The following is a 12,169-nucleotide window of genomic DNA, read 5'->3' as shown; positions in this document are numbered from 1 at the left end:
ACTAACAGTGAACAATAATAATGAAACTTCAATTGCGAGAGTAATCACGCAGAAAAGGAACGCATAGAAATCAATGGAAGTCGAGTGAAGGAAGATAGAAAAACAAGAGCAGCGATAATTTAACGAATTAAATAAGTTTATAACTAAAAATTGCGAGAGTAATTAAAGTAATTAAATAAGTTTATAACTAAGAATTTAAATAAATAAGCAACAAAATCAAAATCTAGTAAAGAAACGGAAAGGAACATACGAAGAAACGGAGAATCGACTTAAATAGATTGTAAGTGTTCCTACTGTGCTTGATTATGCTCAGAAAAGAATCAAAACCTGCATAAGAACAGCGAAAATTTAACGTCGATTGAAAATTAGGTAAAAATTACGGAATGATAATAGAGGTCGAAAAGCTTAGCGAATTGAATAAAAAATTAGGTGACCGATATTACCTAAATTGCGGATGATAATGGAGGTCGAAAAGCTTAGTGATAATGGAGGATGAAAGCTTAGTGATAATGGCGAATTGAAGACGGAGCTCGGATGATAATGGCGAATTGAAGACGGAGCTCGGATGATAATGACGAATTGAAAGACGGAGCTCGGATGATAATGGCGAATTGAAGATGATAATGGCGAATTGAAGACGGAGCTCGGATGATAATGGCGAATTGAAGACGGAGCTCGGATGATAATGGAGGTCGAAAAGCTTAGTGATAAGGGCGAATTGAAGACGGAGCTCGGATGAAGACATGTTGAAGAGAGAGAAAATGAGAGGAGTAAATGATTGTATGAGGGGAAATATGCTTGTTAGTGTTAGGAGGTATTTAAGGAGACACGTGTCAACATCTTGTGTGTCTCTAATTTTTAGATCTAATGGTTTAGAAAGGGTTCAGCCGCCTCACTCTAAGAAGGGTGCCTCACATGATTCAATTTCTCTCTCTCTCTCTCTCTCTCTCTCTCTCTATATATATATATATATATATATATATATATATATATATATATATATATATATATATATATATATATATAATGAAGTTCTTATAAGTCCATCATATATTTTGAGTCCCTAAGTCCTATCCCGTACCATTAGATCCTCCAATATGGATGGTTGAGATTGAAGACAATAAACACACTTAACACTAATGAAATTCCTATACACTAATTAATCCCACTTTCTCTCTCTAGCTTTAATTATACATTCACTAATTCATTATCATACACACTTAACATTATCTTTTGTCTTCTTATGCTTCAAAGTTTATACAAATTTTATGACACTTTTATTGTTTTACAAATGTAACTTTAATCTGTTACGAGTGTAACTTTAACAAAATAAAGTGTAACTTTAACCAAAAAAAATGCTGTTTTGACGTATTTTGTTTTGTTTTTTGTAATTTTGAGACAAGTTTACGACGTTTTAGGATTTTTAGAGTATAACTCTAACAGGAAAAAGTGTAACTTTAAACTATGAAGCGGTTTTGACGGATATTATATTGAAATTTTCAATTTTAAAGAAAGTTTACGACAATTTTGTGTTTTACGAGTTTAACTTTAGTCTTTTTCGAGTGATTTTGACGAATAATATTTTGATTTTTGTAATTTTATCATAACTTATTGTAACTTTAGTCTTTAACGAGTGGAATTTTATCAAAAAAAAGGTGTAACATTAATTTTTTAGAAGTGTAATAGTCCATTAAAAGTGTAACATTAGTCCAATGAGAGTATAACCTTGTCCATTGAGAGTGTAGCTTTTCTCCATATAAAAAGTGTAACTTTAGTCCATTGAGAATGTAATTTTAGTCCATTGAGAGTGTAACTTTAGTCCATATTAAAAATGTAACTTTAGTCCATTGAGAGGATAACTTTAGTCGTTAAAAGGGTAACCTTAATAGAGATAAGTGTAACTTCAGGGGCGTCTTGAAATAAATGGAGGCCCGGTGCGCCGCAAAAAAATGAGGCCCCAAATATGAAGTACAAGTGTACTATACTTTAATATTTGTACCGAATTTCATCAATAAAGCTTATAAATTTGTTGTTCAAAATCGGAGGACCGGTTCCTCCGCCCGTGGTTGCACGGGGTCTTAGACACCCCTGTGTAACTTTAATGAAATAATTGTAATTTTAATGGAGATAAGTATAACTTTAATTGTTAAAACTGTAACTTTGTGGACAGGGCCACCCGCGCGTTTTGGTTTTGAGGCGGCGACACTTCTCCCACGGAACCTTGGTTTGCCAAAGCACGTCATGGGCCGTTACCGATTTGTGAGGCATTGAAACCGTTGAAAGGTTGAATAAGCCTGCATTTGTGGAGTCGCCACCAATTTATTGTGGAAAATTGGAAACTGTTCGAATACCTCGTGCCATGTCAAGACACAAAGTAATGACATGAACACTAAGAACTCGTTACCCTTAGCATTCTATGTCTATAATGACTCTCGAGATGCCAATGGAAACGGATGTCCAGAGATAGCTGAAGTAAGAGGTGAGGGTACGTATCAGGAAGTTCTTTAATTCGAACACCTAATCTCGCCCGCATCGATAGCGGCGTCTACTAATGATTAGGGAAGTCGTTCATATTTTATATGTCGTCGATGTAATGCATGCAATGCAACAAACATGGATTAATCCTAGCATGTGAAATTAGACTATGTCGGTTAACACGTGTTTTAGCAAACAATTTGGTCGAAGCAAATGTTAGATTCAATACATGTGAATGCCATACAATTAAATCATACATAATAACAATTGCGATAAATAAATTACAATAATTAAAATTACAAAAATTAGAAGCTTTATTTGATCTACGTCAAAGGCACGCTCAAAGACGGGATTTCGAAGAAATAAATAAAAGGAAAATAAAATTAGAATTTAAATATGAAAAATATGTCAGATTAGAGGTGAGAATATGAATAATAGTTGATTTAAACCGTAATTAGGAGCTACATCAAAGCAAGAAAGAGTTCAGAGGCAGAAAACAACCCAAAACAAGCGCAGCATCTGCTGCGTCCTTTGGAAGAGGCGCATCACTTCATGCGCCTGTTCTCGAGCTGGGTTCGGGTTGTGAAGTCAGAATCGCAACACTGTTATCGTTCATTGGTAGATTTAAGATGGAGTATCGATATTAGACTCGAATTGAAGTGTTTTAACCGATCATATGTATCTGGGCAAGTCATAAAACGAATTAAGACGAGAAATTACAGCGGTTTACATGATTATGATTATGCGATGAACTCGTGTTGGAAATACAAAAAGACGAAACTTCAGGTTAGATTAAGACGAAACTGGATAAATAAGATTCGGAAGAAAACTTATGTATCAAATTGGGACTCCAGCACCTCGACATGAACAAGTCGAAACCCCGAAGAATCGATTTGAATTAAAACGGCGAAAATCCGCAAGTATTGAATTACTCGGGATTAAGGACGAATTAAGCATTGTAATTAAAGGGGAGTTGTTAAAATATGATTTATATACTGAAATAACAAAGAGAAAGAAGGAAAATGAAAGAATAAGAAAAGGAGGAAATTTGCAGGAAGTCGTGGAAGAAGAAGAAGAGCGGGAGCAACATGCATCCTCTGGAAGAGGCGCAGCAAGGCTGCAGTCCTTCATGAAGGCGCAGCTGCTACTGCGTTTCTTCTCGACGTCTGACCTCTGCTGTTTCGTAAAAACGGCTTTAAAAGATGGATTTTAAATCTGTTTTTGAATGTGCTTTTGATATAGATTTATATTGATTGATACAAAATAAAAGTACAATAATAAAATGAGATTTACACCCTCAGACTTATATGTTTGACAAAACGAGATTGACTAAAGTTATCGTTTAGTGATTACTTGACTCAAATATGCGTGGAAAGTGCCCTCGTTAGAGGATTTAGTAGATTGATTAAAGATGGAGTTGGTCAAGTTGGTCGATCTATGCAACGTGACTGGGACTCAGAATGATCTAAGATTACGTGGTCGATTGATCAAGCACGTAGGCGTCGAAAGGCAATAGCGTAGTCTAGAATGCAAAGAGAGAGAAAGAAAGGGCGGAACACTCGCGTGCCAAATCTCGAAGGCCAATAGCGTAGTCTAGAAGGCCTCTATTTATACTAAACATATGGAAGAGTTTCTGAATGACACGGATTTAGAAACAAATCTCGAAAATATTCTGGAAAATGCGAAAAGAGGATAGGAGAAGAGGCGCAGCAACTACTGCGTTTCTTCGAAGAGGCGCAGCATTTGCTGCGTCTTTTCTCCAGCGGTTTCCTCCTTGGCAAGAAAGATTTCCGCGTTTTATTATAGAATTTCGGTAGATTTACACCTCCTTATTCCATGGAACACAATATTACGGTAGATATTTACTTAAAATATTAATTTTAATTAGGAATAAATATCTAGAGAATTCTAGAACATTCCGGAATATTCCGACACGGCATTTAAACGGTTTTTAGAAAATGAAGCGGTTTTTTACCCGAACTCCAAATGAACTCTAATTACTGTCAAAACGACCGTACCGATGCGTAGATGACGACCCAGGGGTTGACTTGAGTGTTTGATCTATCACTTGATGATGAACTTACGGACTGTCATAAATCGTTCCGCGTATCAAACATGCGGCCCAATCATCGCTGGGGTGGTAGGCGGGAGGTGTAGAAATGAGGTATCTACAGAGCCCCCACTTTGACTGAGGCTTGGACAAGGCGAAAGTCAAAGTATAGCCATCAGGTTAATTGAAGATTACAACCTGATGACTATGGCGACGCGAGGCGGCTTAAGCGGTCTGAACCAAGGACCTGTCATCGGGAATATTTTAGACTCTGGTGCCTATCGGGGAGGGTCGTTTAAAGTCCATTAGACTACGTAAGGAAGCTTGCCAGCCATAAGAAGAAATCATACTTGAGACACCCCTGGGTGAAGGATTCGAAGGTACAAATACTCTTCGGAGAATTTTATTGTAAACTCCGTGGGGAAGAACCATATATTGAGTCGACAACGGCGCGTCCTTGGCACCGCTGAGGAGAAAATCCGCTCAGGTCATCGCAAGCGAAATTCCGATAAAGAGGAGAAGCCCATGAACTATATTTAGTGATCATGAATTCTCGCTGGGGAACAAAATATCGTGGTTGTCTGTAGTCTGTTGAAGAGAAAATGTTGATTCGGACGAAGAGACGCCCAAAAAGGAGCCATATTTTGAAGATAAGATGTCGCGGAAGAGGCGCATGAAGCCCGAGCCCACAAATAACGAACTTATAACGAATTTTAACGAATCTCGGCTGGAAACTTACTGAGGAAGAGGCGCAGCAAATGCTGCGTCTTCTCCCGAGCTCACCTCTGTCTGGGTAAAACTCGACTTATGCCGTGTTTGTTTTATTTCAAAAACACAAACCTATTTTGTTTTTTTTACAAAACGCAACCAAATTCCAACCAAATTCTATCAAAACTTGATCAAAACATGCCATAAATCATGACTAATCGAGGTATGTGTCTTGTACTTGCTTTATTTTACATTTGAGCTTTAATTTGGGTTAAAAAATTACGGTTTATATACCCATTTCGTACGAAAATTTGGGGCTTTCGTCCCAAATGAATTTGTCTCATGAAATTGATATGAGAAATGAGTAATTGATCATGTTAGGAACATAACCATGTATCTCTTTCGAATTTTCGTCAAGTATTAAGGATTTGAGCGCGAAATGTGACGGTTTCTTGCTAAACCGCAAAACCCTTCGAAAATGGCCCTATGCTAGTCCATTTTTTATGAAGCTTGACGTTTTGGAACCCTTGAGTAATGGGTAAACTTGCTATTAAACCGGATTTTCAATTTGTCACAGCTTCTCTGGGACACTTTTGTATGGCATAATTGCTATTGTAGCAAAATGCTGCCGAATTTTTGACTCAAACCCGCAACTAGGCTTGAATTTAGACTTGTCTTGACTTAACCTACCACATGTATGGCCGGACTTGGAAAATCTGGCCAAAGATGGCTAGAAAGGCCGTTTTTAAATGCTTGAAAATGCTTGAAAATGTGTTTAACATCGCTTTGTTCACTTCGATTTTGTAGAGGATATTCCTTCTACGTCTGGGAGAAGCCCCATGGACACTGACTTTGACCCTTCTGCCACTCTCATAGTGTATACGCGAGCCAATGTAGGACGAGGCGGCAGTCAGCTCGCAGGAGCGCCTGAGTGGGCCGAGAAATAGAATGGTAGACATCTCATTTGGGCGGCGCAGAGCCACCTGTCGTATAGGACGGCGAGGAGCATGGTAAGCCTTCAGCTTGTCATTCCCTTATTTATTTATGTCTTACACATTTTATGCTAAAGAATGCTTTCTTTTGAATTGACGCAGAAGGCTAGGAATAAGAGGTCCTTCTCTGGTTATACAACGATGATAGACGCCTTCGGGAAGCTGTCAGAGGAGGAAAAGGCTATCATCGAGCGGGGAGGCTTTGGTGCCTTGGTACGAGGCTGGAGGGAGATCAAGGAGAGGAAGATTCAGGCTAACCTCAGTCTGATTCGAGCCTTTCTTGATCGGTTCTGGGACACGACCTCGACTTTCCATATGCCTTTTAGAGAGATCGGGGTCACCTTGGAGGACTACGACATGATCTCGGGTCTGCCGTGTGGAGAGGAGCCGTTGGTGTGGCCGTCGGTGGCCATGAGAGTAGACTCGACCGAGGCGAGGAGTCTGGTTGGCTGGAACTTGGATGCGGGTGCGGCCCAGGTTCCTGGTTTGGTGCCGAGTACCTACGTCATAGACTATTTCGGTGGTAGGGTTTCGGCGAGAGTGAAGATGGATGGACGCATGGTGCCTCCACCACCTTGTATTGCTGAGCAGCGGGGCCATTTGTGGTTATGGTGGTTCTTGTCTTCGATTTACTTCGGAGATAAGGGGAAGAGGCTATCGACGAAGCGTCTTCCGTTTCTTTCTTACTTGAGTAGCCTAGGTTGTTGGGACTAGGTTAGTCCTAGTTTTGCGGTCCTCACGCGCTATATGAGGGCCATGGTCCTTCCGGAGCTGATGGAGAAGAGGACTTCTCCTGCCACTGTCGGTCCTAGACTCCTCTTGGAGGTATGAACCTTTCTTGAAAATATGAAAGATGAGTTTTGTAGAAAACGATTTGTAATCATTATTATTTTGCCTGCAGGCGTGGGTGTACTCTTACTTCCCTGGCTTCGCGCCCACGAGGGCGGAGGACGTACCGAGAGCGTACCCCGTCATGAGGGACTGGGTAGTGTGTCATCAGAAGAGCCAATGATCTTCTTATGATGTTTGTCGGAGGGGCGTAAATGCCCTAAAGTTAGACAGCGTAAGTGTCTTTGATCTTCATTTTATTTTTCCATTATTTAGAGATGATCATAGGAATGACCCCTCGTTTTCTTGCTTTAGTGGGTGCCCAGGCCCTGGGAGAGCTACTCTAGGGCTCCAGCCTTTTTGGCTGAGGTCCTCCGTCCTCGGAGTTCGAGTAGGTTGTTATTGACGACACCCATGGGGCCTGTGTGGAACTTGGGTGAGCGTTGACTCGGCAGCGCTCTCATGACACTTTTACGTTTGCCATCGACCCTCCACGGACGATGTTTAGGGAGCCTTCAGTTGTGGACATGGGCCACAGGCCGGTCTGTGGATTTGGGCCACCTACCGATATGCGGTCACGGGCCACCTGCACGCCAAGCTAATTTGTGGACATGCAGCGGTCTTTTGAAAGCCATGCTCGGCGGCGTAAAAATGCTTTCGACCGGATTGCTTTAGATCGGCCGGTTTCGTCTCGGTAAAGGTCTCGAAACGATATAGAGATGTTCGGAGTCGCCACCAAGCATTTGTGGGATGCTTGGAACCCGTTCGAATCCACTTTATACCTAGGTCAATCAAGGCAAAAAGCGGTGCTTGACATAGGTACTAAAGATAAGGACTCCTCCCCCTTTTAGCATTTTATGCCTAAAATGACTCTCCTGCGCCCTGGATAAGGCCATCCACTATCCAAAGGTTCTGAGTAAGGGGTGAGGGTACGTATAGGGAAGCCCTTTAATCGGACACCCAATCCCGCCCGCGTTTGCGGCCTCTACTGATCGATCGTGGTTGTTTAAGTGCAAAAGTTGATAAAATGGTGTAAATGCATGAATGCACATCCAAAAGTGTTAACCTAACATGTGAGCTTTCCAAGTCGGTTTGTTAATCCAAATATCAAGCATAAGATGTCAAGTTGGATTTATATTGATTTACATGTGAAAACGGAAATTAAACATCCATTTACCAAGTTCGGGTTATGATGCTTAACACGATCCATTTATTGAAAAAGGGTGTCCAATGACAAAGTGTAAAAAACGTAAACTTGTCAATCTGATCTGTCACGTATTCGGATAAACCGTAATCGGGATCGTCCTAGACAAGTACCAAAATGGGACAGAACAGTGCCAGGCAGCCCTGTTAAGGCGCGAGCCTATTGGCGAGATAAGTGGCTCTGCCCTGGTTTTGAAAGATGGAAACAGACGGCCGCTTGGGGCGCGAGCCATGAGACGACCTAAGGGGGCTTCTTCTGGTTCTTGAAAAGGTTATTTAAAACCGTATTTATGATGAAAGATTTGCAAATGTTGTTTGCATGACTCGGAATAATTACTATTGTGTTAGTAACATTCGTTGTCGGATTTGCATGTTTGAAAAGTATAGTTTACAAACAAAAATGTAAAATATTTGATTTGAACTAATCATGTTAAGTTCATTTCTTTGTAATTAGTCAAGTTTGTCATCGTACTCGGATTAAACCGACATGGTATAAAGAACCAAGGATGCTTATGAATTATGACTAATATGTTTGCAAATGTAAATAAATGAGAAAAATGGTAAATAAAATAAAAGGGGGTTAAAATACCCTTTAATTTGTAATTAACCAATAATTCATCGAGTCACGGAATAAACCGTCATGGTATAAAGAACCAAGGATAATTTTTGTAATGGTCAAAATATGTTTATCATAAAAATGAATTAAAATGGTAAATAAAATAAAAGAATTTCTTTTAAAATGTAATTAACCAATTAATATCACCGAGTCACGGATTAAACCGTCATGGTATATTGAACCAAGGGTGATTATAATTTATGGCTAAAAAGTTTGTCATAAAAATGATTTGAAACATTTTAAATGGTAAAAACCGATTACAAATAAGAAATGAAATAAAGAGGAAAGACGAGAACAAACACGGCTGGATTAAGGCCTGAGAGGCGCTTTAGGCGCGAGCCATGCTGCTATACAAGCAGCCCCTGTCTCGGCCAAAAATCCAGTTTTGGCACGTCTAACCTATATTTGAATCATGTTATAAAATGTTCATGCTTATAAACTAATAAAAACATGAAACAAGTGAGTTGTTTACACCCTCAAACTTATGTGTATTGATGTTTGCGAAGTAGACGACTTTAGAGACGGTTTTCTCGTTGTGACTAATCGCGATCAAAGAAGTTTAAAAGAGTGCCTTAAAAAAGGATTTTGTTTTGAAAATATGTTAATTAAAACATGTTGATTGATGAATTGAGTTGGTTAAATGGGTCGGTGGAATGCACGGCGACGGTACCAAACAAAATGTGTAAGGCTTGTGTTTACGATTCGTAGGTCGTGAACACGTGTCGATTTTGTGACTTAGGAAGTCGGGTCTAGAAGTTTAAGGGAGAAGGAGGAGGCGGAATCTCGCGTGAGGATTATGGTGTGTGAAGGGTGGTATTTATAGAGAAATGTGGGGAGGTAGGTCGGTTGATTTGCTTAGAGGCTAAGCAGATGGCCTAAAGAGGCGCGAACCACCTCGTGATGGAAATGGGTGTATTGTCCCTTTCAATTTGGACGTGGCCAATTCTCCATCCATTGTTGATATGTGGCATTCATATAAGATGTCGTGTAACAATATGGGCATCTAATAAGATGATTTTGGTGTTACTTGAGGTAGGTGTTTTGTGTGCTTGACTCGGGTTTGACCCGTGTGAGTCGGGATTTGAATTTCGAGTCGGTTTTTGGCCCGGTGTTGGTTTTGACTCTAATTAGGGTCATTTTCATGGAAATGACTTGATGAAAACATTCATGACATTATTTTTGACATTCGAGATTTGGGTTGACTCGGGTTGACTCAGGTTGACTCTAGTTGCGGGTTTCTGAGTCGGTTTTGGGTCCGAAGACGGTTTTAACTCTAAATAGTGTTATTTTAATGCAAATGAAGTTAGAAAAACTTTTGAAATCATTTTTCATATCGGAGTAGTGCATTAAACCGTCTTATGTATAGCCAATCCACGCACGCATATCAAAAACACGTTATAGTCCGATCATCATCGGGTGGTTTTTGGAAGGTGTAGATACTGGGTATCTACAGAGCCCCCACTTTGACTGAGGCTTGGACAGGGCGAAAGTCAAATTAAGGCCTCTAGATCAATCGAAGATTACAACCTGAAGACCATTGCGACATCGAGGCGACTCAAAAGGGTTTGAGCCAAGGACCTGCCGTCGGGAAGGGCGACGTCGAGGCGACTCGAGGATTCGAGGCAAGGACCTGCCGTCGGAAATAATTTAGAGTCTGTCGACTTTTGGTTCGGGTTGTTTAAAGTCCATTAGACTACGTATAAAGGCTCGCCAGCCATAAGAAGGAGTCATACCTAAGGCATCTTCAGGATACGTCCTTGAATCTTTTGCGCGCAAAGGCTCGCCAGCCGGTGTTGAAGGCGGTGCGTTTTGAGGCTCGCCAGCCATAGGAAGGAGTCATACCTAAGGCATCTTTGGGATATGTCCTTGAGTTATACCTTGTGTGCGTGCAAAGGCTCGCCAGCTGTGATATGAGTCGTACCCGAGGCATGTTCGGGATACGTCCTTGAGTTGTACCTTGTTTGCGGACAAAGGCTCGCCAGCTTGTGAAAAGGAGTCGTACCCGAGGCATCTTCGGGATACGTCCTTGAGTTGTATCTTATTTGCGGACAAAGGCTCGCCAGCCATCTATGGTCGAATGATCGACTATGGAAAATAGCATGTGTGACATCCATTTAAAAATCGGCACTCACTGGGGAGTTAGAAACTCCTCAGGACTCGCCGGGGATGTGCGTTGCTGCTTGCTGGGAGGTAGCGTGTGCCATGTAATCAGCGGGGTTAAAGCTCTTGGACTTGATGGGTCGCCGTTTGTTGGGAAGAACCCAGTACTCAGTTAGAGTAAGTTTGTCTTCTCAAGATTATCTGTATGGTTAGTGACCACACAAATCTGCAGTCGCATAGACAAGCACGTTGAATGCAAGCATATAAGCAGGTAGGCACATAAGCATGTGAGCAGTTAGCATATAAGCAACTAGCACGTAAGCACATAAGCACGTAAGCACATAAGCATGTGAGTAGTTAGCATTAAGCAACTAGCATGTAATATCTCACGCGAGGGGAGATAGAAGTTTTGAATGTTGTGAAGTTTAATATTGAATCTTGATGCTAATGGATCCATGATTTGATAGTTAGAGACACGTGACCGTTGGGATACTGACTCACATAGACGCACACTGACAGACTTTCAAATGGGCAGTCGTGAACGTGACACAAAGTCAGTGTCGACACAACGCGGGGGTAACTCTGACAGACTTTGCACATGTAAGTGCAACTCCTAGCCAAGAAAGCATGACAGCGCGTATCAAATCCCTGAGGTAGAAGGTTCGCTTTGCTGGGGAACATGAATTGATTATCTTCTTCAGGCATCTTTGCCTCCGTTTGCTTGTTTGAGATCCCTTCTCGAGGTATGATGATTCAGAAACCAAGACCTTATCATCGTCCGAACCGAGCACTAGGCTACAGGCGGTTTTAAATTGGACTGTAGTTGAGACTCAAAAGATGTTTGAGGATAAAGGACGGGTGGCGTCTCGAAAGAGAAGCCCCCAGAGTGAGAAGGTGGGAATTTGACGAAACAGGGAATGGGCGACGTCTTAAGGAAGAAGCCCCAGTAAAGAGGTATAAGATAAATTTTTGCGGTTGGGTGGGCTGCTTTTGAGGATTGATGTTGATGGTTGATATTGAAATGGGTGTGCGGTTGTGTCCTTGTTAAGGGACTGCCTACGTATTCCCGTGTTGTACGAAATCAAAACAGATCGTAGTTCCGAGCTGTTTTTTTTAGGGTTGAAAATTGGAATTATTTTGAAAGGAGTATGCGGTTGTGCCCCTGTAATAGGACTGCCTACGTATTCGCGTGTTTGC

This window comes from Silene latifolia, unplaced genomic scaffold (assembly GCF_048544455.1).
Source record: "Silene latifolia isolate original U9 population unplaced genomic scaffold, ASM4854445v1 scaffold_96, whole genome shotgun sequence".
NCBI classification, from domain to species: domain Eukaryota; kingdom Viridiplantae; phylum Streptophyta; class Magnoliopsida; order Caryophyllales; family Caryophyllaceae; genus Silene; species Silene latifolia.
This window is presented reverse-complemented; position numbering follows the sequence as displayed.